A 13,741-nucleotide genomic window follows, 5' to 3' on the forward strand; every position below is an offset into this window, starting at 1 on the left:
CAGCCTGCAGTGTCCTTCCCCTGATGTGCAGAAAGGGACGGGGCGGAGGGGTGAAGAGACTTCCTAGGATCACAAACACGCAGAGCCGTCTGCGCCTGAGCTCCCAACTCACAGGGCGGTGGCCGCCCACCGCCACCCCTCTCTGCTCCCTGCTCTCCTCCTGTGAGCACCCTCGGGAGCGGGGTTGGGATCCGGTCTGGCGATCCGCTCCAACACAAGGAGCTCTGATTTGCGGGGCAAGAAATCTCTATTTCAGTTCTAAACCTATTATCAACAATCCGAGCCACCTAGAACCTATATTGGTGGGACACTATGTTTTAGACACCCTGAGAAGCAGGTAAAATTACTAAACTAGATAAAGTAACAAACGTAAAGGTTTGTGTTCAGACTCAAATTCGATCTAATTCCAGCACAGTGTGCAACGGCAGAGGCTGGCTTGACTCTTTTCTTCTTCAGAGGGGTTCCCTTTTATGCCCACACTCTTTCAATTATTCTAGTCTTACAGGTTGGGGGGCACAATTTATTAGGTGCTGGCTCTTCTGTTAATACTGGTGGCTTTTTTTTTTTTTTTTTTTTTTTTTTTTGAGACAGAGTCTCACTTTGTTGCCCAGGCTAGAATGGGTGCCGTGGCATCAGCCTGGCTCACAGCAACCTCAAACTCCTGGGCTCAAGTGATCTTCTTGCCTCAGCCTCCTGAGTAGCTGGGACTACAGGCATGCACCACCATGCCTGGCTAATTTTTTACATATATATTTTTAGTTGGTCAATTAATTTCTTTCTATTTTTTTTTTAGTAGAGACAGAGTCTTGCTCAGGGTGGTTTCGAACTCCTGACCTCAAGCAATCCGCCTGCCTTGGCCTCCCAGAGTGCCAGGATTGCAGGCAGGACCACAGGACACGATCACTGTACGTGGAAGAAAGCACGTGGCAGGAGTTACGGTGTCTGCTCCAATTTTTAAAAAAGAAGTGCTTTGCATCAGGAAGGTTTTATGGAGAACATCCTAGGAAAACATCTCAGCCTCCCTCTTTGCTCCCTGTAAGATGGGCCAACACCAAATTTCTTTTTGTTTTGTCTTAGGAGGTAGGCTGGCCAGGTCATTTCCGGAACACAAGAGTGCCCGTGCGGGTCCGCCTTCCCCCCATCCCCCTTGCGGGCTTTGCTCTGGGGCGCTGGCGCGTCCGCCCGACTCCCACAGCCTGGGGCGCAAAGCCACGGAGCCGGCCAGTGCTCCCGGGGCAGCGGGAGCGACTCCCTGCGGCTGTCCTGAGTGGAAGAGGTTCGCTGGCGGGATACTGAACGGGGCGAGGGTCACGGAACTGCCCGAGGACTTAGAAGGCTGCCAGGCACGCCCGAACTTCTGGAAGGTCAAGGGACAGGCAGCGGTACCGCTCTGTCTCTCTGCATGAGAAGTCTGGCCGGGGCTCCAGCGCCGGACAAGGACGCGGTCACTGTGAACGCACTCGAAGGGCCCCTTTGAGTCGAGGAGCCACGTGGGAGCGCCCAGAGCAGGCCCAGGGCCCACGTTCTGGCCACCCAGGGCAGGAGGAAGGGTTTCCTCGCATTTCAGCCTTGCAGGGGGAGACTCGGCGCCACGCTCCACGCGCCCGGGGCTCTGCGGAAACGCCCGGGCTTTGGCGTCCACGCCTTCGCCCGCTCCACATGCACACACACGCCGCTCCCCGACGTCCGTTTCCACGACAGCAGCAGCAAACTGGCCCCGCTCCTCTCCAGGCCCCGCTCCTCGTTTCAGGCGGTGTGCTCGCTGCGCGCCGTGGTCTTGCTGTGCCAAGACCTGGGGACGAGTGGCAGGTAGTACACACGCCACACCTGGGACAGTGAGGGGAAGGAGCCGGCCGTGAGGGCAAGACACATCGACTGGTGAGCCGCAGCGAGGAGGGGAACACCGGCGGACGCTGCAGTCCGGAACCTTCTGAGGCCAAAGCTGGTTACTTCTTTCTACTACCACCAGCAGAGACTTGAATCGTGTGAGTTTTTGTTTTTTTTTTTTGAACATATTGACGGCCACACAGAAAAAATCAGCAGCTTTTCCTTAGGGCCATGGCGTTTTATCACAAAAACAGAATAAAAACTTCAAGTGTACATTAAAAGGTAAACAGAAACAGAAAACCAAAATGTATTGACTTCTGTTCATTCAACCCACATTTTTTAGAATTAAATTGCCAATATTAATTATAGCAGTAAGAACATCAACACGTAAGACTTTATATGTGCTCCACACAGCCCCGGGGTCAAAACCAGAGAGAGTTAAATACAACTCGCACGGCAGCGAATGTGTTAATCCATTCTGCAAATCTACGTATTTTCATTTTACAGTCTAATTCATTTACATTTAATGTAATTATCGTTAAGGAAGGGCTTACTTCTGCCATTTTGCTATTTATTTTCTATATGTCTTATGCCCTTTTTCTTCCCCAGTGTTCAGGAGTTGGAGGCTGCAGTGAGCTATGACTACACCTGTGAATAGCCATTGCACCCCAGCCTGGGCAACACAGCAAGGCTCCATCTCTAAAAAAATTTAAAAACAAAAGGAAATGGGGTGATTGTTTGCTTGTCTGTTCCTTTCCTTATACATTCCTTGCAAGCAAGGATTATGCTTTCTCCAACATTTATATCTGTGGTTCTCTGTAAGAGGCATTTTTCTTAAGGGACTGTGTCTTTTATTTATGCATTGCCACCACGTGTCAAAGTTCCATGTGAAATAAACAGGTATTGAAGCAAAAACCAAATAATAATAACAGAACAACTGTTACAGATGAGCAAAGTGAATCTTGGAAGAGTAAGCCATTTACTAAAGTTCACATAAAAAAATGAATGACACGGTTGGGGATTCAGTTCCAGGTGACCCCACACCTGTGCGCGGATCCTCCAGGGAGCGGTGGGGAGTGGGGACTGGCCTGGAGTCCGTAGGAGGGTTCTAACGCCCCTGTAACAGCCAGCCACACACTAGGGGCTCAAAACAACAGGAATTTCCCTCTCACAGCTCCGGAGGCCACACGTCTCAAATCCAGGTGCTGCAGGACTGGGCCCTGCCGGGGGCTGTGGGACAGAGGGCGCTCCCTCTTCTCTCCCAGCCTCTGGGGCCCCCGTGGTTCCCGGCACATATTGGTTGTGACGCATCACTCCCGCCTCTGCCTGTGTTGTCAGACATAGTTCTCCCGGTGAGTCTCTGTGCCTTCCTCGCTTCTTAGAAGGACATACGTGATCAGATGGAGGGCCCACCCTGCCCTAATACGACCTCAACTACTTACCTCTTCAAAGACCCTGACTCCAAATAAGGTCATATTATGAGGTTCTAGGTGGGCATGAGTTTGGCGGACACAATTTGAGCCGGGATAAAGTCAGACAGACCTGATCTGGGGTGCCGACCCCTCACTAGCCGTGTGACCTCATAATTGTCATTCCCCCGACAGTAGTGACGTCAAGTTAGGGTGACAGCACATTCCTGTCTGCCCCAGACAGTCCCTGCTGCCCTGGCATAATTTTGATAGCGTCCCCATTCACTTTCGAAAGTATTTCCATTCGAACGATGAATTGCACAGTCACGCTGCGTGACGCGTGTGAATTGCCTAACACCCAGGGGTCCCCGAATAAATGGCAATACCGTGAATGAAAGAAGCGGCGTTCAGCGGTGCGCCCCGGGTTTGGGGCAAAAGCTTTCTGTGACCTAGGAAGCTGAGGCTGAGCCCACAAGCCGTTAACAGCTGTGGCCACTCAGCAGAAAGGGCCTCTCCTGCGTGGAATGTGGAAAAAAACCTGCATCAGGCACCGACTGGGGTTTACGGCTGTCTCCCAGGTGAGCTGCAGCAGCTCCGGCAGCTGTGCATATTAACCACACGGCCACAGGAAGTGTATGTGCATTGTTAGTTAAGGGGAAGGGCCGAGTACTGTTCAGCAAAGTCTCCCCCCGCTCAGCAGCCTGGCAAATGGCACAGCCTTAAACGTTTGTTGCATTCTTGCAAGAATTATACAGACATGTCCCAACTCGAGTTTCACTATCCTCAAGCATGGTGGTTCCAGCTTTTCTGGATAGACTAAAGCACTTTTGTTTCTTAATGTGTAAAATGACAGCGATCCTTAAAGCCTGTTCCTGGAAATGCTTGCACCAGAATCAGCAAGGTGTTTGCCGGAAATGCAGTTTCCAGGGCCACACCCAGATCTACTGAGCGCGGGCATCTGGGGCCCACGCTCGGCATGTCGGCGCGAGAACAGCCGGAGGGGAGGGGCTGCTCTCCGGCGGCCTTTCTGCCGCGAGTGCGGCAGTGGAGCTCAGCTCTGGCGGGAAGAGGCTAGGAGGACCGTCCAGGGCCCACTACGCTGCTGTTACCTATGTATCCCCAAGTGGGGGTTTGAAAATAATCCCAAGAGAATCCTGAACACTTTTGTTCTTCTTTAACTATATGAGGCCTTTACGTTTTCAAATCGACTAACAGGACGGTTCTCTGTGGCTCTAGCACTATGCTGTCCAATAAGGCAGCCACTAGCCACGTATAACTAAACAAAATAAAAAGTTCAACTCCTCAGTGGCGCTAGCTGAGTGTCAAGGGCTCCGGGGGACTGCGGGGCGGTATTGGTGAGTGCAGATGCGGACCCTTTCCATCCCACGGAAGGTTCCACTGGACAGCACCGAGGGAGCGTGTTTGCCAACCAGGGCTGCACACTAGGGTCACCTGGGAGGTGCTTTCAATCCTCGGGGCCCAGGCTGCAGCCCTAGACCCGTTTAATCACAGCTTCTGGGGATGGGACTGGGCACTTCCTAAAGGTTGGTGACTCTGCAGAAGAGTCACCCGGACGGAGAGAGGGTGAAAGCAGACGTTGCTGGCTCCACACAGAGTTTCGGTTTCCATCTGGGTGGGACTGTGTGCATTTCTAGCAAACTCCCAGGACAGAAGTGGGGAACCTTTTCATGTTGGAAGTTGCATTAATTTAGCTGTCATCAAATAAGGGCCACATTCAAGAAACTTCAATTAGATATACTTGAAAATGTGCATTGATTTGTAAAGATCTACCTACTATGTACTTATTAATATTTAAAAAAAATGAAAACTGCTTGTTCATTTTAAAGCTAACCCTTTAATGACTTTGCCGTGTCTGCTTTTTGTTGGAAAGCATTTGAAAACGCAGTTACGGTATGGAGGTCCACAGTGTCCGCTGACCCTCTAGCTGGGTGTCAGTCATTTATGACCTTACGGGTGTCTTGATTTGGGTTGGGTAGGAGAATGCAGATGCACAGCAACAAGTGGTTGAAAAGCAAGAAAGCATTCTTAAGGTGTGCTGCCAAAGGCATGGGTGTTCTACTGCATTTTTCCATAATTCAATTAGATCTTTCTTAGCTTCAAACAATGACTTTAAAATGTCATCTACTGAGAGCTCGATCAATTCCGTCTGTCGTTCTGTAAGCACTTTGGTGATACCAAGTAGGCGAGGCTGAAATGCTGATTTGAGTGTAATGTCACGATTCTCGAAGTCAGCGAAGCTTGCATTGTGTTCTCCAATTAATATATCATCCTACTCACTAACGAACTTTGCTAACTGAAGAAAATGCTCATCCACAATTTCCTTTTGAAGAAGTGTTTTGAAAAAAGATAGCTTTTTTTCAGAATGCTTGGATTTTTTTTTTTGCCACACATATCATCTATAGACTTAGTTTTACCTTGCAGAGAAATATTCAAGTCATTTTGATCTGACATGATATCACACAGAAATGCTGCATTCCTATAGCAATGTTGTTTTAATAATTCACACTACTGATTCTGTTCTTCATAAAATTTAAGTATCTGTTCCCAGATAAAATTGTGGCTAACAGCGGCCCCTGTGATAGCCAGCACACTTTAGAATGATAGGGCAAACCCACACTGAATACCTCATTGTTTAACCTCAGCGTGTTATGAAACTGATGACACCGTGTGGCATCTGTACAGACATAGTTAACAATACTTATGACTTGTCGCAAAGTGTCACTTAAAATATTAGCTTTAGCATGGAGATTTTGCTGATGCAATGAAGAACGTCTGGATCTGTTAATACTTTTTTTTATCTGTGCAATAAACACTTCATGTTTTCCTGTCATGGAAGGTGCACCGTCTGTACATACACTCACTAAATTTACCAAATTCAGTCCAACTTCACGACATTTATCTTGAAAGCTGTTGAAGACATCTATTCCCTGTGTTCTGTTCATGAGAGTGCCCAAAGCAAGGAACTCTTTGTAGCAAAGAAAATCTACCGTTATGACCCGATTTAAGTATAAAATCTGTGCTGACTCAGTAGTATCAGTTGTGTGGATGGAAAAATCCAAACTCCAAAATATTTGAAAGAAGTTTATTCTGAGTCAATCTGGGTGGGACCATGAGGACCATGACCTGGAGCCACTCCCAAGAAGCCTTGAGCAAGTGGACTCAATGTGGCTGGGTCACAGTTTGGCTTTATACGTTTCAGGGAGACAGGGGTTAGAGGTAAGGTCATCAATCAATATGTGGGAGGGATTGGTTTGACCCCCAAAAGGTGGGCCATCTTGAAGGGGAGGGAGCTCACAGGTTACAGGTGGGTTTTAAGATTCTTTGGATTGTAATTGGTTAAAGACATGAAGCTTCGTCTAAAGGCTTGGGATGTTTTGACATAGGAGCTGTTATGAGAGATGAGTCACAGGGCATACATTCGTTGTGTAAACTGAGGACCTGCAGGTGTGTCTTGCCAATGGGTCACAAAGGCCTGCCAATGTGTCACAAAGGATGTCTCCAAGAAGGGACGGGGACATGATAAGGCATATTTGACCTCCTTCCTCCTGGCAGGCAATTTAGTTTTAGGATATTTCTTTGGTCATGAGGGGGTCTATTTAGTCAGCCGGTGGGGAGGTGAGCCTTAAAATTTTATTTTAGTTTACAGTTGATTCATCTGAAGCAACTGAATAATATATATATTTCCTTTTGAAGTATTGCACGAAGTTGTTCTGTTAAGTTGAAGGCTAATTCATGCTGCTAATCAGTTGTGGTTCTCCTTGAAAGAAGCAGTTGTTTGTACTTTGAAATGTCACCAGGGTCTAAGCATCCTACAACTGGGACAATTCACTCTTTCACAATTTCTACACCACTGAATGGGTTCCCTTTTTCCCCAAGTATATAAACTACTTTATAAGTTGCTTCAGTGGCATTATTTCCAGGTCTTCTCGCTGCTTGGAAGAATTGTCTTTGCTTTTGCTTTTCATCTTTTATTTCTGCAGTACAACCTTTTGTGCCTCTTCCTATGATTTAAAATATCTGTGGTCCTTCTGAATGTTATAATGCTAATGAGCATTGAATTTCTTTAATCTTGGTATTACAGTATCACAAAGCTAGCAAATCATCTTTAGCAGAAACAAGATAATATTGCAATTCCCATTCCTTACTAAAAAATGTTTGCTTCCTTCAGTGTTCGTTCTCTTGGTCTTTTTTGGCGTGATGGGCTGTCAAGCAGACCGAATTAAAACATACCGTCGAGCCGTGCAACTATTCCCAAATTCTACTTCAAACAGAAACATAGTGCATCATTGGCAAAAGCTGATAACAGACTGGTGTACCCGAGCCCCATAAACTCTCAACAAGCAGCCTCCTTGCAGTAGAGTCGACAGTCGGGGAGGGGAAGTTAGAACTAAATCGTGAGTGTAGAAGCCACCATTCTAGCCCTTGTGGCTTACTAACGTCCTAACTGTGCCTGCCAGTCTGGGAGGATTGACATTTATTTTATACTTTGGTATTTTAAATACATTCATTTAAAAAATATAACAAAAATATAAAAGACGAACAAAAATGTATTAATACAAATAAAAGAATTTGTTCTATAAAATTTGGATTCAGTCAAAAGGCTGCAATAGGCCGGGCGCGGTGGCTCGCGCCTGTAATCCTAGCACTCTGGGAGGCCGGGGCGGGAGGATCGCTCAAGGTCAGGAGTTTGAGACCAGCCTGAGCAAGAGCGAGACCCCGTCTCTACTATAAATAGAAAGAAATTAATGGGCCAACTAATATATATAGAAAAAATTAGCCAGGCATGGTGGTGCATGCCTGTAGTCCCAGCTACTCAGGAGGCTGAGGCAGGAGGATCGCTTGAGCCCAGGAGTTGGAGGTTGCTGTGAGCTAGGCTGACGCCGCGGCACTCTAGCCTGGGCAACAGACTGAGAGACTCTGTCTCAAAAAAAATTAAAAAAAACCCTTTAGATTGTTTCTTGAAATCTATCCCTGCATGGAAGTTATCACATAGAATGACGTAAACTGTTTACAAAGTCGCTCCCCCTCCTCCCAGGGACTTGAGTTTGGGATCAGCTGGTGCATGTCAGGCAGCGGCAAGAGAATCCTCCCGCTGATGGGGCTGAGAGAGCCTCCAGCACATTCTAGTTCATCGTTCATTTCAAAGCACTCTTTGGCATTTGCAAATTTAATCCCCTAATTTGGTGAGGACGCCCAGCCCCCGTAACAAGGCTTTTCCTTCCATCGCAGCGCGGCAGGCCGGCCGGGACCAAAGCCAAAGCCAGCGCGGGTCTCCCAGCCCGGCTTTTGACCAGCCTCTTCCCCACGCTGCAGCTTCCTGGCGAGGAGGTCAAAGAGAAGAGAGGAGAAATATTTAAAATCCAATCACAAGGATGTCGACACATCATTAAAGACAGACCTTTGTCCTGTTGTTTCCCAAACTTTAAATGCGGGTTCTTCTTCTTGTTGGACTTTGTTCTTCTGGAAAAAGGAAAACGCTGAAAGCACCCTGAAATGAGGCTTTCACCTGGTACTAATTTTCTTCTTGTTATAAAGGCTATTGTCTGTTTGAACAAAGAGAAACAGGAGCCATTAGTGGCTGTTTACATTATAGGAAGGAGGGCAACCCCGGGAGGAGGGGACTTCTTCCTTAATGAGCTGGGGACAGGGACGCAGCAGCCACTCAAAACTGAAAAGGACACCTAATTTCTATGTTCTTTTCATGCGACCGCGACGCTGTATTTATCCTCTGTTAAATACCATTCACATATTTCGGATAGCTCTAGGTTTAGTGTTGACATTTAGATTAAATAAGCAGTCAGACGCTGGTTTAAAAACCCAAAGCCAGCCCAGCCCACCCCCAGGATTGTGGGGTCAGCCATGCCCCGGCCGGGCTCTGTTACGCGCCCGGGCAGCCGAGCACGTGCGCAGACCTGGGTCTCCTGCTCACTCCACACCCCCCCCAACAAGCTGGGGCCTTTGGGAAGGTGGCAGCCCCGTGCACAAAACAGGCTTCCGAGAAATAGTGATAGAACGAAGGAATGAATGAATTTCTCTGGAATTAAACACGGTTCGTGTGTGCCGAGCGAGTTCACTTTCATCTCGGCAGTTCCAAGTCCCGCTGAAAGTGTTCTTCCGGAGCCGCAGAGCGGGAGGGTTTCCCGTGCTCCCAAACTCCCGGGGGAAGCTCCGATCCGCGCAAGCGGAGAATTACCCACACACCCCTAGCATCGCAGTCAGGAGACTTTAACGAAAGAAAAACATCATCCGTGTGAATAGAAAACGATGCTGTCCTGTGACAGGCTCTCTCCTGCCACCCACCAATGTGATGTCAGGTCAGATCATAGGTTTGTTCCAAGCCCAGAGGACAAGTTACTCGATTATTATTGTTATTATTATTATTTTTTGTCTTTGGGGAACAAACTTAGAAATGGAAGAGAGAGAGTATAGCAACGAAGGCAGATTACACAGGAGGCAGAGTCCAGGCCCTCCATATTATTGTTTTTAACTTGACGTAAAATGAAGGCCTAATTTGTCAGAGTTTGCTCTGTTGCTCCCTAAACCAGCAAGGGGAGTTGTCGGGCTGATTCAGCTCACGTGGGAATCGGTGTTTACCGTCTCAGAGCGCTAATGGAAAGGCACACAGTTTTCAAACTGGAAAAAATAAATAATAATGTGCGTTGCCACTAAAACAGTGGTATCGCGCTGTATTCCTCTTTTGAGTAGAACAACCCACATTTCAAAGGACTGTTTTCTTCCACGTGTAAATATTTATTTGCCAGCTACCGAGGAGCTGCCAGGAAGTACTATAAGGCAGCTCATGTTTCGAGTTTCAGAAGCAAATTGCTTCTGCGTACGTTGTCTTGAGTCACTGGGTTCTGTTGTGTTTTCTGCTTCTGTGTCATGACTTCATTAATCCCTTTTTTATTTTTTTGTAATAGAAGAGCTTTTCATTTATTGCTTCTAGAAAGCCAGGTGCATTGCAGTGGATCTTCAGCAGAATCATTGTTTTGCGTGACTGTTTACTGTTTAAGTATCGAATGGGCGCTGCGGGAGGCCGACCCCTCCTGCAGGCTGCAGCCTGGGCCGTCGTCCCCTTGGCCAGGGGGCCCAGGCGTCCACTCTCCCGCAGAACTCCAGGTCCCAGGCCTGCGTCTTCGGGGCCACTTTGAGCTGGGGGTGGTGGTGTCGGCTGCTCATGACACACAGAGACTTACGTCCTTCTGTGATTTAAAAATCCCCTCTGGGAGTCCAAACTGCTACGCCGCCAGCCACGGAGAGAAAGTTCCCAGGTTTTCGGTTGCTGACTTTCTGTGCAAAGAGCATCTGCTCAAGGTGGGCAGCGAGGACAGGTGCGGGCAGGGCTCTCAAGGCGCCTGCTTTGCGTCAGCTTACAAATGAGCTTAGGTTGCACTTAGACGTGTTTTTAGAAGTGAAATTTTGGCATTTTGCATTTAATCCCCGACTAAAGCTCTTTGATATATCAACTCAAAAGGTCTTCAAATTGCCAAGATTTTGCAGCTTGGATAACATGTTTGGAAAGTTTCAATGAGTCAATTTTCTAAAGCTTTTGTTGACACAAATACAGGCTTGTCTGCCCTGCTGAAGAGGAGGTGGCAAACTGAGTTCTAGCAAACCCTCTGCTTCCTCCCTCGGCCTGGCTCTCAGCTCAGAGGGAACCCTGCCGCACAGGGCTGGAGACACCTCCACCTGAACACAGCATGGCGTCTGAGGGAGGCTGGACAGCAGGTGCGGCCTTCCAAGAAATTTTAGCAAGATCCAGAAAGGAGGACTGCAAACGGAACCCTGGGCCGGCCGGCAGGGGGCGCGCCCAGGCCCGCAGCAAGGACAAAGCTCGAGGCCAGCCTCGGGACAGCCGCCCGCTCAGGCAGGACAGCAGGGCGGGGAAGATGGGCCACCAGCACCGACGCCAGTCCGGGAAGAGCGGGCTGACGATTGGCAGGCCAGGTGGTGGGAAGGGCGTCTTCCCTGGGAAGGTTTCCACTCTGTGCCTTTCTCGGGCTCATGCCCTGAGCCCAGGGCCCAGGCAGCACGGTGGCCGCAGGCCCCGCCCAGCACCGGGCCAGCCACCGAGGGCCGAGTGTCCCTGCTCTCCTGGCCCCCGCCCGCTCGCCGTCCGTGACCTTCCCATTGCCGTGAAGTGGCCTGGGCGACACTGGAGCCAGAGGAGCCCTCCTTCCTGTTCCCAGGGCCTCACAGGCACAGGTGCAGGTGGTGCCCCGTTTCGTTTTTGAGACACACCAGGCATGCCTCTGGCACAGGTGGCCCCAGAGTTCAGAGTGGGGAAAGCTTCTAGAGCTGTCACTGCAGCACAGGGCGCTCCTTCTGTCCAGCGCCGAGCGTGCCAGCGAACTCTCCCGAGCCATGCTCCTCCCACCACACAGGTGTGCTCCTCCCACCACACAGGTGTGCTCCTCCCACGACACAGGTGTGCTTCACACAGGCGTGCTCCTCCCACCACACAGGTGTGCTCCACACAGGTGTGCTCCTCCCACCACGCAGGTGTGCTCCACACAGGGGTGCTCCTCCCACCACGCAGGTGTGCTCCTCCCACCACACAGGTGTGCTCCACACAGGGGTGATCCTCCAGCCATGCAGATATGCTCCTCCCACCACACAGGTGTGCTCCTCCCACCACACAGGTGTGCTCCACACAGGGGTGCTCCTCCAGCCATGCAGATATGCTCCTCCCGCCACACAGGTGTGCTCCTCCCGCCACACAGGTGTGCTTCACACAGGGGTGCTCCTCCCACCACACAGATGTGTTCCACAAAGGTATGCTCCTCCAGCCACGCAGGTGTGCTCCACACAGGGGTGCTCCTCCAGCCATGCAGATATGCTCCTCCCACCACACAGGTGTGCTCCACACAGGTGTGCTCCTCCCGCCACACAGGTGTGCTCCACACAGGTGTGCTCCACCCAGGTGTGCTCCACGCAGGTGTGCTCCTCCCGCCACGCAGGTGTGCTCCTCCTGCCACGCAGGTGTTCTCCTCCTGCCACACAGGTGTTCTCCTCCTGCCACCCAGGTGTGCTCCTCCTGCCACGCAGGTGTTCTCCTCCCGCCACGCAGGTGTGCTCCTCCTGCCACCCAGGTGTGCTCCTCCCGAACCCAGACGTGCACGGACGCCTACAGCCTGTGGCCACGATGCCATGAGGCTGGTAGGAAGTCTCAGCACAAGTCCCGCCAGGTGGTTGACCAGACCTGCAACCGCGAGTGAGACGGGAGCGGCTGACCGACTCGCAGAAGGTCCTCGTGAGCCAGTCGGCCCACACAGTCGCTCCCCACGCGGGGCTGCCGAGACTCCCCGCAACGTGGCCGGCTGGGGCTGCCTCGTCCCCTGTGGCGTGGCCCAAACGTGGGGGTATTTAATCCCGATCTTACTCTCCCTGGGGTAGGGCTGGGTCTCTCCAAACCTGTAAAGGGTCAGGTGGGCAGAAATAAAAAGCCAAGTTTGGGTTATGTTTCCCGGTGTCCTCGGTCCCTTATAATGGACACCGGGAGAGGAGAAAGAAGTTAGGAGTGAGCTCCTGGCATCTCCCTCCCACGCCCCAGTGAACCCACGACCCTCTCCCCCGCCCCAGAGCTGGAAAGAATTCTGCGGGTAAGATATACAGCCTGGCTACGTTTCCTCGTCTTGTCTTTCTCAGACAAAAGCTTCATTTCAGGAGAAGCACAAAGCCCCGGCTGTCTGAACAAGCCAGCGACTTGCCGGGATCTAGGACCTTCGAGAGGGAAATAAAATGTATCAGCTTTTGAATAAGAGGAGCACACCGTGGTCCCAGCCCTTGACCCCGACACCCTCGGCCCCCACAGGACACCAACCTATGCTCATCTGGCCACGGCCAAGAGCCTGGGACACTGCCTCAGGCCACACGCCCGCTCTCCCCCTCCACCTGTTACGATTATTAAATAATATACAGGCCCGAGCTCGCCTCCCCCAGGTCAGCCCCACTCCTGACTCAGTCTACCTCCTGCGTCCCCGTGTCCCCCACTCCTGACTCAGTCTGCCTCCTGTGTCCTCACATCCCCCATTCCTGACTCAGTCTACCTCCTGTGTCCTCACATCCCCTACTCCTGACTCAGTCTACCTCCTGCGTCCCCACATCCCCCACTCCTGACTCAGTCTACCTCCTGTGTCCCCACATCCCCCACTCCTGACTCAGTCTACCTCCTGCGTCCCCACGTCCCCCACTCCTGACTCAGTCTACCTCCTGCATCCTCACATCCCCCACTTTTGACTCAGTCTACCTCCTGTGTCCCCACATCCCCCACTCCTGACTCAGTCTACCTCCTGTGTCCCCACATCCCCCACTCCTGACTCAGTCTACCTCCTGCATCCCCACATCTGCCCCAAGCACTTGGGGTGTGACGGCCAACGGGAGTCAAAGGCAGGTGGTCGTAGGCTCCTGCTGGCTCCTCTCCGGTTTGCCGCGGGAGAGACTACTGGCCATGTCAGCCGGGGCTTCCAAGTCGGGGAGGCCGC

Source organism: Microcebus murinus, chromosome 17 (genome assembly GCF_040939455.1).
Source record: "Microcebus murinus isolate Inina chromosome 17, M.murinus_Inina_mat1.0, whole genome shotgun sequence".
Lineage (NCBI taxonomy): Eukaryota > Metazoa > Chordata > Mammalia > Primates > Cheirogaleidae > Microcebus > Microcebus murinus.